The sequence below is a fragment of the Malurus melanocephalus genome, unplaced genomic scaffold, assembly GCF_030028575.1.
Source record: "Malurus melanocephalus ecotype Western Australia unplaced genomic scaffold, MMel_1.1 scaffold_5, whole genome shotgun sequence".
NCBI classification, from domain to species: Eukaryota; Metazoa; Chordata; class Aves; order Passeriformes; family Maluridae; genus Malurus; species Malurus melanocephalus.
The window spans coordinates 883,934-895,138 of record NW_026623237.1 but is presented as its reverse complement, the minus strand read 5'-3'; the positions used below and the strand labels follow the sequence as shown (position 1 = coordinate 895,138).

The 11,205-nt window shown below is 44.7% G+C and overlaps 1 protein-coding gene across 4 annotated transcripts in view; it reads left to right on the top strand.

Moving 5' to 3' along the window:
* The first annotated feature begins 2,581 nt into the window (after positions 1 to 2,581).
* Positions 2,582 to 11,205, top strand: part of AGPAT4 (1-acylglycerol-3-phosphate O-acyltransferase 4) — a 73,172-nt gene continuing 64,548 nt past the window's right edge. For 2 of the 4 annotated variants that reach the window (XM_057370392.1, XM_057370374.1), the window contains exons 1-2: positions 2,582 to 2,678; positions 5,294 to 5,446. The gene's annotated coding sequence lies outside the window, so the exon portion shown is untranslated. The remainder of the gene's footprint in view (positions 2,679 to 5,293; positions 5,447 to 11,205) is intronic. The other 2 variants (XM_057370402.1, XM_057370383.1) reach the window with 1 other exon arrangement.

Below are 11,205 nucleotides of genomic sequence, written 5' to 3'. Positions count from 1 at the left end.
GCACGTTTTTCCCCTCCCACTACGGAGGGATTGGGGTTTGTTTTTGTGGTTTTRTTTTGGTCTTGTTGTTATCATGTTTTYATTATGTTTATTTCTTACAGGGAAACTCTTTGAAAATCACCCATTTCACAGAGTGATGGATAGCTGGGAGGCATCATTGCCTCGTGTAAATTCCTGACTCAACTCTTGAATTTTGCCCAATGCAAATAAAGTGTTTGCATACCCACCAACAACAAGCAAAAGAACTGCACTGAGATTGAAAACCAAGCACTCAGAACAGGGAGTGCCAAAACTGAGACATACTCCATCGTCGAGTGCCCTGGAGGGCAGAGCTTACAGAAAGATAATCCGATTCCTTTTTATCCTCCTTGTTCTACCACCTAAAAAATACTCAGCGAGAACATCACAAGACCTGCTTTTAATACAGRAGGTTTTTTTCCTATGTGCTTTTCAGTCTCAGTCATTACCATGATAACTAACAGCTTCGTAAGATTTACCTTTTAATACCCAACCTAAATAAGAGGATTATTCATGTTTTCCTGGTTARACTTTTGAGAGATAGATGTACTGTACAAAACTAGGATTCACCTCTTCGGTGGAAAGTTTTCTCAGATGTAAAGCATCCATAAAACCTATTACATCCAGCTGCAGCTTAACACTAATGAAAGCAAGAAGACAGCTTTTTACTGTGGCATTACAGAAAATCAGAACATACAAATAACCAGCTGCAGAGTTTGSTTTCAAGGAAAGCTAAGTAAAAGGTGTTCAGAAACTCCCACACTTAGCATCAGGGTGCYTGACTTTTGGACCCTTGGCTCTCAGGATAACATCTAGATGCTGAGTGAGATACCTTGGAATAAAATYCCAAGAATGTGTACATGTAGTACACAAAGCTGCTTCAAGCAGGTGGTCAGGGATGCTTTGRACATAGCTGTGCTACAAACCCAGCCACTTTCCATAATTAAGTACCTTATTCATGCATTTTAAGTCTTCTTCTGCCTGGAATTTTCCCTTTTTCAAAATGCAGCCACAGGGTCAGACTGTTGAAATACGGCTGGAAAAACTCCTTTTACTAATCTCTCTCCATGTAGCACTTCAGCAGCTAGACCACTGGCCTGAGAATGCTGGTGGGCCAGATGCAACTTCTTCATGACCGAATGGGAAGAATGTGACTAAATCTTGATGTCTTGAGGCGAACRCTCAACACACTCCACCAGCAGAACCCTGGTGACAGGGCTACATCTTGATAGCCCTGATCAGCCTCACCTGGGACCCCCACACATTGCCCATAGGCCAGGATTCCATTTAAGCCCAGGTATGGGCCTTTAGTCCCTGTCAGAGCTATCCAGCAGATGTATGTGCGTTTGGTTTGGTCTCCTGCTTTGCTTCCCAACCCTATTGTAGCTGTTTCCAGTTGTGGCCCTACCCTCGGCTGCTCTTTGTACAAGCTTCATGMCTGTTTCATTGCTTTATCTTGTCTAGGACTCTCAGTGGAGCTGCACTSTGCTGCCACTGCCCTGTTCAGGTAYTRTGGAAAGSTGCTGTGGCTAGTSAGTACTGTAACTATGCTGTGGCCACCCTCAGYTCCAGGCTTTTCCTCCCTTGAGCAGCAGCCTTCCTATTGCTGCTCCCTAAGAGCAATCATACTAATGATAATAGCAACAATAACGATAAATRCAATGAATAGGGGAGAGGAATAAAACCCCAGAAAAACAAGTGGTGGACAGTACAGTTCCTCAGCAGACACTGCCTGATGGCTAGCCAGTAGCTGCCAACCAGAGTTAAACCATGACAAGTTTTAAATTTGCATTCATGTTCCATTGACGGTAAATGGGGATTCGGCGTGGCTGGTATGGACCAGGGYTGTAATTGAGCTTTGCTCTCTCCATCTCATTGCCTGCCAGCCCCCAGCCTCGGGAGCCCTCCAGCCCCGGTATAACCAAACACCCAGGAGCTGACAGTGCTGTCCCAGTGATGTGTCATCCCAGTCACCACCACCTTCCAATGCTTTGGATGTTTTTAATAGACTCTTACTGTTCTCTATTCATGGAAGCTGCTTTTCACTCCAGTCAGAGCCTGGCAGCAAATGTTTGCGTTGTCACATAGAGTGAATATTGTGTGTCAGGGTACTCGGTGCTTGGATGGCTGCCACGGCATTTATCTTCTTTCACGGCATTGAGACCGTGGAATTGTTTTTTTTTATTGCCCGGTTTCTACTTGAAGTGTCCGATGACCACAGGTGCGCATCACCCCGCGGCAGACCCCTGTCCACATTCACCCCGCGTTTGCCCCGGTAAGGGATGTGGAGCAGTGAGCTCCGACCAGCGCCGGCGACCCTCTGGGACGGGCGCTACGCCGCTGCCCCGGCTCCCGCTCCCTCCTCGCCGCCCGCCGCCCTTCCYCAGCGGCGGCGCCCTGACGGGCCGGCGATGCGGGTACGGGGAGGGGTCGCCCCTTCCCGCCGCCCCAGGAGGAAGTGACATGCTGACGGCGGGGAGGGAAGGAGMGGGGGGCCCTGTTCCCGGAGTGGAGCCGCCCGGCGGGTGGAGCCTKGCGGCCCCGCCCGAGCCGCCCTCCCGCTCCCGCCGCGTGCGAAGTAGTGGCAGCCGGTGCGGCTCGGCCGCCGCCCGCTCCCGGCGCCCCAGCGCGGCACGCGTGCCCAGGCCCGCCGGCCCCAGGTACGTGCTCTTCCCCTGGCGCCCTCCGTGCTCCGCAGGTGCGGAGCCGTCCTCCCTCCTCCGCCCGCCGCTGCCCCGGGCGGCAGAACCAGCCCCGGGCCAGCCCCTCCCCGGCGCGCTGTGGCGGCGAGGCGAGGGACCGGCAGTCGCCGGCGGGGCGTGCGGGAGAGACGGGAGGTGGGCTGCGAGCACAAGTTCCCTGATTTATTCATCGCCGAACTGGGTCTCCCCGGTCGCCCGGACCCCGTGCCGTTTCTCCCGCCGCCGCCGAGAATTTTCCTACCGCCTGCGGGCCCCCTTTGTGTGGCGAGCGCTGCCCGCGCCGGGGTTTCCGTGGAAACGGTGGAGCTAGGGCGGCCCAGCCCCGCCGAGCTCCGCTCTGCCGCGCCGGTCGGGCGTGCCGCCCCTTCCACTTTCTCTCCGGTGTTCCCCGCTCGGCGCGGCGGGGCCGGCGGTGGCCGGCGATGGGCGGGGGGCGCGGTTGCACCGGGAACGGGCGGGTGCCATCGGCCCTTCGCTGCCGCCTCCCCGAAGCGAGAGGGCGCGGCGGGGTCCGCAGCGGGCGGGCGTGGGGCGGGCGTGGCGCCCGTTCCGTCCGTTCCGTCCGCCGCTCCTGGGAGTCCGTGAGCTGAGGCGGGGGACAGGGGCAGGCTGCCTCCCTGCTGATGTGCTCCGTGATGTAGGAGCTCTGCCTCTTTCACCTGTCGGCGTCAGTTCCTAAAGATATTTAAGCCGAATTAAATAATAGCTACGAACTGACTTAAGGTGTGTCGACTGATACCATGCGGTGAAGATTCTTTAAATAATAAGTAACGCTTTTTGGTATTTATTTCAACAAGTGAGCACTCACTCGAATGACTGAAAAGACAACCCACGAAAGAGTATATTTCAACAATGTCACACTAAGACTTCTGTTCTTTGTTACACATTTCTCAAAGTCGTGTTTCAAGTCCCCGTGCAGACATCCAAGAATGATGTACCTTATGYAGGTGCTTGTGTGGGACAGAGCAACCTTGCTGCTACGTGAACTTTCTTCTGCAAGAAGGTAGAGGAATGCTAGAAACTCTCAAATAAAAAATTCCAAGCATTTATTTAAMAACAGTGATGCCTCCAGCCCAGGAACTTGTACCAGGTGATTGTAGCCTCAGCTTGTACTGATAATGACTTCACACTAGAGTGAGTAGCAGAAGAATTAAAATTTGGTGGAGTAGAGAAACTATTATGAAACAACTTAAACTGAAATTTGCAGCCTTTTTTTCTCTAACTTCTCGTGTGAAGGGTAAGATTGGAGTAAATATACAGAGGTTTGCTTAAATATGCCAGGACTACTTCTGTGTAAAGTCTGACTGCATGGATCAGTACAATATTGATGTGCTCTAAAAGATTGCTGTCATTTCTGACTTTCTCTAACTAGTCATATCTGCTACAATGCTGTGGTTTTCCAAATACTGTGGATTAAAACACATACTTGTTCACTTTAGAAATTTGTGTAAATATTATGTGTAGCTTTGTTCTTCCCTATTTATGTTTTACATCAACAATGCCTGAACAAGCTGTATCGAAAAATGAAACTTTAACWGTTTTATGAGTGACAGGGCCAGGTTTCATGTAGAAGAATATATTGGAAGGTTTGCAGAGAAGAGAGAGGGTATTTCAAGCTGCAGATGGAAAAAGGTTGCTCTTAAGYTTAGTTGTGTTGCTGGCAAGCATTTTAACAGGTTTTAGTAAGTGCTTCACAAGAAGGTGAAAGTAACATATTTTAGGAGTGAAGAAATTGCACAGAGAGATTAGTGCTTGCTCAGTCACAGAACACAGAATGYTGTGCCCAGAGCACAGTAATTAACTGTGTTTCTTGAAACTCAGTAGGTGTCATTTTGGTGGGGAGGTTGTTTTCACAGTGAGCCTTGCTCTGTCCAGCCCAAGTGCAGAGGCACTGAAGCAGTGTGCATCTCTCTCCAGTGAGGTGTGCTTTCCTGGAGTGGTGGTTGTACATCACTCACGTTTTAATGGACTTACTGTACCATAACAGAGAAGAGGTTTGTAGGAGAAAGGTTCTCTTGCAGGTGATGGATGAGGATCCTACAGCTCTACTCAGCCCTGCTGAAAGGGGTGGATTGTTTTTTTCTTTTGTGTACCCTTGATTTCATTGCTGGAAGGTGAAGACTGGGAACAATGCTCCTTCAAATCTCTTTGTGCAGGAAGACACTGTCACAGCTCTGCTGAGGGTAGCAAGGTACTATTCTTGTGTTCCAAATGAGCACTTGCAGCCCTTGGAACTATTAGTAATTTGGTCTTAAACTTTAAAAATTCAGATTTCCACTGCATGAGGTAGAGCACCCTAACCAACAGCATCACTAGTCCTGCTGTCAGTGTGTCCTGATAAGGGAGCAGATGAGCAGGAGAGCAGCAATGCATAGTAGTGCACTGTGCATGTGCTTTACTCAGCAAAAGCTTTTGCAGCTGTGGGCCTCRTTCAGCAAGGAAAACATTATAGGAGTCAAGGCAACTGTCTTACCAGGTGTGTTTGATTCAGCTGGACTGAATGCAGTGGGCTTTTTGTAAGGGAACTAGAAATGTGACACAGCTGTACCCTGTGTGCTTTGTTGCTCTTTCAGGACTCRTATGTGGCAGCTGAGAATGTGGTTTTTCCCTGAAGTGCTTTATCTGTGGGGTGGCCTTGCCCAGTGATTCATTTTCAGGCGTTTGGGAAAGTTTGCTCACCGGTCTGTGAACCTTGGTGGTCTTGGGCTCATTTACATCTGACTGTGGTGAGTACCCTGATCACCTCTGACTAATGCTTGTGGGCTGCTCACAAACTGCTGACTCACTTCATTTTTATGCTTTTCCCATGTCTTCCTCCAGTGCCTCGAACTGGAGATGAGGTAGGGTCCACGGTAAGGTCAGAGAAGAGGGAAATGGAAATGAATGAGAATAACTCAGTGTGTTATGGTAAGGATGAAGATGCTGCTAAGACCCCTCTTTGATAATGTGAGAAAAATGATGGTTGTAATGGATTTTCTGGAAAGGCACATAAGCTGTGTGTTAGGACCTGAGCAGCGCAGTCTGACAACAGTATAGAGCCTGTAGTTAGGAGGTGCTGGGTTATGGTCCTGCTAGTGGTCTGTTCTTCAACTTGAACTTACAGCCTTTTTACTTCTTATGCCACTGTTTTGACCTCCAGCTCTTCTGTCTGTCTTGTTGTATTCTGCCCCAAAGAGCTTTACGCTGAAATAATTTTCTGTTTCTTGCAAAAAGGCTGACCTGGCTTGAGGTTTTTACTGTAGCATAAATAATAGGAACAGGGAAAGGAAATTAACCAGTTCTATGCTGGAAGGAAGTCAGAAATAGAAGTCGTTGAGAGAGGATTTACTTGCCAGAAGGTTAGGAGTTGCAGGCAGAGAGAAGCACATTGATTTCAGTTGCATGCATGACTGTTTCTTAACATCTGGAAATTTTCTGACATGCACTAGATTTCCTTTCAATCTGACCAACGAAGTTAAATTTCAGTCACATTTTCCCTGCAGGATCCTGGTGAATGTAAAGGTTTGTCCATGCCCATTCAGTTCACTTATCACAAAGAGGGTAAGACTTGAGTTAAAATCTGCTGTTGAAGACAGAGAAATAAAAGTATTAGGGGGAAGTCTATATGTGGAAATGGCACAAGTGATAGCAACTTTGTGAAAGTTAAACTATGTCCTGCTTCTCTCCCTGTCTCAATGTTATCTGTGTCTTCACACATCATAGTTTGCCTCTTCTTACCATRTTTTTGAGCACTTTGGAAAATACTGTTACTGCAGATGTTTCTTGGCACTTCTGGAAGGTCTAGAAGCATCCTTTCTGCAAGCAGACTACATTTGCACTTGAATCAAATATGAGGTTCCCCCCTTCAAGTCACAGGTGGTTGGTCAGGGGTTAATTCCATGATTCTGTGTCACTGTATRTTTTTTGCATGCCTGTGCCTCTGAGCATGTGCATAAATATTACATTTCACCCAAGAGGGAGACAGAGAAAAGCTTCATTTTGAATTTAAACCATGTAAAATTGTTTCAAATGTATTTGAAGTAAACAGGAGAGATGCTCAAAGCCAGGCTTTTAAAAGGACTTGGGCACTTGCAGTTGTTCAGAGATGTAGAAAATCCTGGTACGTGGGGATGTATTTAATGCTACGCTTGGTGCAAAACTTACAAAATGTTCCTGGATTCTTAACAGCAGGTGTATACAGTTAACATCTGCACACTTGCCATCCAGTAAAGTAAATGCAGTCAGATCAGACACTGTCTGAATGATTTTGCTAGATGTTTAAGGTGGTTTTGATTAGCCCTGGCTTTAGATGCTGAGAATACAAGATCATAGATTAGTTACATCACATTTGGCTGTTTTGGAGTCATAAWGCTTGCTAAACAACAAGGACTAGTGAAACTTGTTGAGAGATTTCTTTTGGCTTTAACCGGGTTTGACTCGAGTCCAAAATGAAACCTCCCTTTATTATTGGACTTGATAAATCTGATGCCTGTGATAAAGGCTTTTAGTCTCTGAAGTTCTCAAATTAAATCAGGCTGTTAGGGACTGATGGTCAGGGAGAGTGAGAAGGCTGAAAGTATTCTTAGTTCATGTTGTGGCAAAATAGTTCTGAACACTCATAACATAAGCAGAGGTGAGTGAAAAGTGATGTAGAATGGGACTGCTGAAATATGGATAAAGCTGTCAACATGTTTATTTGGGTTTTTACCTGGCATCTGGATGTCTGGTTGTTTTGTGTGTAAGTGCATCTGAGCCTTTCAATGAAACGGGCATCTTGTTTTTTGGAGCCATGCCAGCCACATCTCAGCTATAAGGTGTTTTTTAAGTATTGTGTGTTACCTCTTTAGGGCAGGAATTGGTTTCCTTTGAATAAGTCTGGAAGCTTTCCTGCTGCACTCATTCTTCAGTTAAACTATTTTCTACAGAAAGRACCATTAAACAATATTTAATGAATAAATATTAACATCCTGTGTATCTCTGTCTTGGTGTGGCTACATCTTTTGTTTGCATTATCATTTCCAATTTTGGGATGCTATTTTCATAAAGGAGGAAATCAGCTATTCTTCGGTGTCATATGATAGAATACAGACAAATTAAATCAATACTTAGAGGTTAAAAAAAGGGCTTGTAAGTCCTTTTCTGTTTAATGTTTCCTTAGTATTCAGAGAGCATACTAATGTTGCTTCATATTAATTAAAAATATGCAAATAGCTTAGCTGAAGGAGACKCTCCTGTCACAGAAGATACAAAAACCTAACARCTCACTTGGAGCTGTAATCAGGTGRATGGCACTTTTCATTTCCAGCACAGTTAACAATGTCTTGTGATTTGTACTGGAAATGTTTGGATTTCCTTATGGAGAAGGTCAGTGCTGTTCGTTCATATCGCTGTAACTTGGAGGCACAAAGAATGCGGTCTCTGCCATRTCCCTGTTGCATCTGTGGCAGCGTGGGCAGCAGGAGTCAGACCCACTGAGGAGGAGAACGTGGTTGTCTCCATCAGGCCATACAGCTGCTCAGAGAGAGGCACCATGTTAAAAGTATTTATACTGGGTTTTTGTGGGACAGTAGAAAATTTGTTRCCAACCCACAGCCTGYGGTGGAAGTCTCACTTGTAAACCASTAGTATTGWTACYGWGGTGTATTTCTCAGCTCAGTGACTCATGCCCTATCTCTGCCACTTTCCACAATTTTTTGTTTTTAAGATTCTTGCTGCCATAGATTCTATGTTATTGTTTAGCTGCACTTCCTAGCTTTTTTTAAATAAACAAAACACAAAACCACACCACTTAGGAATTAAGATTCCTAGGAAAAGGCTTAAAGACACTGCCCAAAATTACTAAATCGTAGATCACAATTCCAGAAAATATTAAGTCATTATATGGGAGTGTAGTGAGGAAGGTTACTCTTTTCCAAGTGCTGATAATTTTTATCTTCTGATTGATGTCTTCCTAGCATCTGTCAATGCCTTTAATTCCTTCTTGGGTAAGAATAATAGGAGCGATGTATATTTGTGTGCACATGCACGTAATTCTGCCCACTTGATGCTAAAGTTGTAGTTTGTAGTTTATAGCACAGAACCATCCAAATTGTTGAATATTTGAATACTTGCATTTCTTGAGGAATGGAAAAAGGAAAGGAAAGCAGAGTGCATTAGATCCGCACATGCATCCTGGCTTGTACGGGAGCATTTATACTATTGCATCATCTGCTTCCACATCCTTGTGGAAGGGATGTGTCCATTCCCTCTCTCTTTGTGTGGCCTTTAAAAAGCTGTTGCAAGGAAAACTTGAGCGTGGGCAAGAAGCCAAATAAAGAAAAGTATTTTCTGTTGAAAGCTGGAGCGCGGGGAGRTGGTAGGTTGTGGTTCTGGTGTTGGCTGTGCTGTGGATTTGCCATGTAACTTTCACAAGCTCTCTACTAGGGAAGGGAGCAGCAAGAGGGATCTTTCCAGATTAATTTCCCTAGTGTCTCCTGAGTGGCTGTAGCTTTTCATATCAGAGGGGAGGGATAAAGTCAGGAAAAAATTGACAAAATCCACACTGCTTTCCAATTCTACATACCTGAARGATTTGACCTTGCACATAGAAATGGACTTGCTCATGCTACTAAGTCTGCTGAGAGGATATGAAACTTCTCTGGATGCAGCTGCTTATGTGTGCTAGTGGTGTGTCTGTTGCAGAACTGGAGTTAGGAGGTGATACTTTTGTAGTCTTAACTTTGCAACTAACTCATTGTGGTAAGACTAGGAGGATGAAATATTTGAAGCTTTGAAGTAAATGTGATCCATGTTTCTGTGTTGCCTCACACATAAACATGGTTTGGATGTGGGGGAAGTATTTTGTCTGTTGAGAGCATAAGCTGTTCCTGTACCTTGAGCTGACCCTTTGTGTTTCTGTGAATGTACTTTATAGCTTTTTAAACAACGTGAGAGCAATCAGTGTTTGACAAGCATAAGCCATGAGTCTTCATAGGAGAGGCCTTCTTTTCAAAGCTTCTCTATCAAGACAATGTTTGGACTTACAGTTTAAAAATAAAAACAAAAAAGCCACCCTTTTTTTTTTTAAACCAGCTCCTGCATAATCCTTTGTCAGTCTTCTTTCATACTCTCCTTTCTTTGAGATCTTCTAAAAGAAATGTTTTTATAGTAACCACTGAARAACTCGGTAGCTACTCTTATGTTGGATCTGTTCCTGAAATGCCCAGTGTAGAGGTGATCACTGTGCCCTTGATGCTGCAGAAATATTACAGTGCAGGTAGCAACATCCTGCTGTACTGCCCTTGCTGCCTCTGTAGTTTTTAATGTGTTAATTTCTCGTGTGGGGAGTGATGGTGTGGATCTCAACATTGAGAGATTTCTCACAGGCTGTGCATTGAGGATAAATGGCTTAACTAGATTGACTCTGATSTCTGTGCTTCAAATGTACAGTTGCCTCAAATGGTCCATGACTATTCTGTACAAAATTTGATATACCAGAAATCAAAAAGCATCTCTACTTGCAGACGTATGTAGGTTTTATATTTTTGAAGGCTTAGTTTGCTGTGGACATTCCAATTCTGTATTTTAACAGGCCACCCATACTTTTGCTGAATGCSAAAAGTCACTGAAGTGATTTTGTGCAAGCATGGTTGAGGAGGTTGTTTTTTATGGATGCCAGATTACAGAAATGTGTGGGTCTGGTTATCTTTGATTAAGCACTTAATGTTGGCTGTGAAAACAAGTATTCAAATGTCTGTGAGCACGTGATATAGCTGCATGTCCTAGACCCTTTGTGGTTACACTTCAGTTATTTTTGAGGAACTATCCAGGTTGCATTTGTTAATGTGACAGCATAGCCCATATCCTGCTTAGATTTTCAGTATACTTTCTTGCCATTTTCTGCTGTCTTGCTTATACCCTAAATTTTCCATGTGATCCTGCCCATTTTGTCAGTGCAAGTAACTTCAGGTTAATGGACCCAGTTAAAGTAATAAAGTAAAAAAGGAAACAGGGACTTGGTCCGCAGAACTGAATTCTGGGACTGGACTCTGGTAAATTGATCTACATCTTCCATATCTTAATGCAGCTCTTTATTTTATTTTTTCCCAAGCAAATTTCAGATAAYWGTGCTTTATATGTATGTATRTGTATATATATTAATGTATTGAAGTACAGAAATCAATGTGGGAAACAGCCGAACAACAACACTTGGCATTTTGGAAAGAAGCAACTTGCCTTCCAGTATTTTTTTTGTGAACTTCATGTTCTGCACCCAAGATAACTAATGGACTTCACCATGATCTCTTTGAGGATCTCTATAGGAGCTTGTAACAGAAGTGCTTAACTTCAAGRGGTTTATTTTTTCCAAATAAATACCTTCACCCAGCATTAAGACCTGCAGTTCCTAAATGTTGCATGTCAAAGGAGTTTTGTATTGGCATGTGTTTAAGTTCATCTCTCCCTACCTGAATGTTTTATGCTTCTGGAAAAAGGAGCAAGACTGAGCTGCTTCCCACCAGAATTTGGG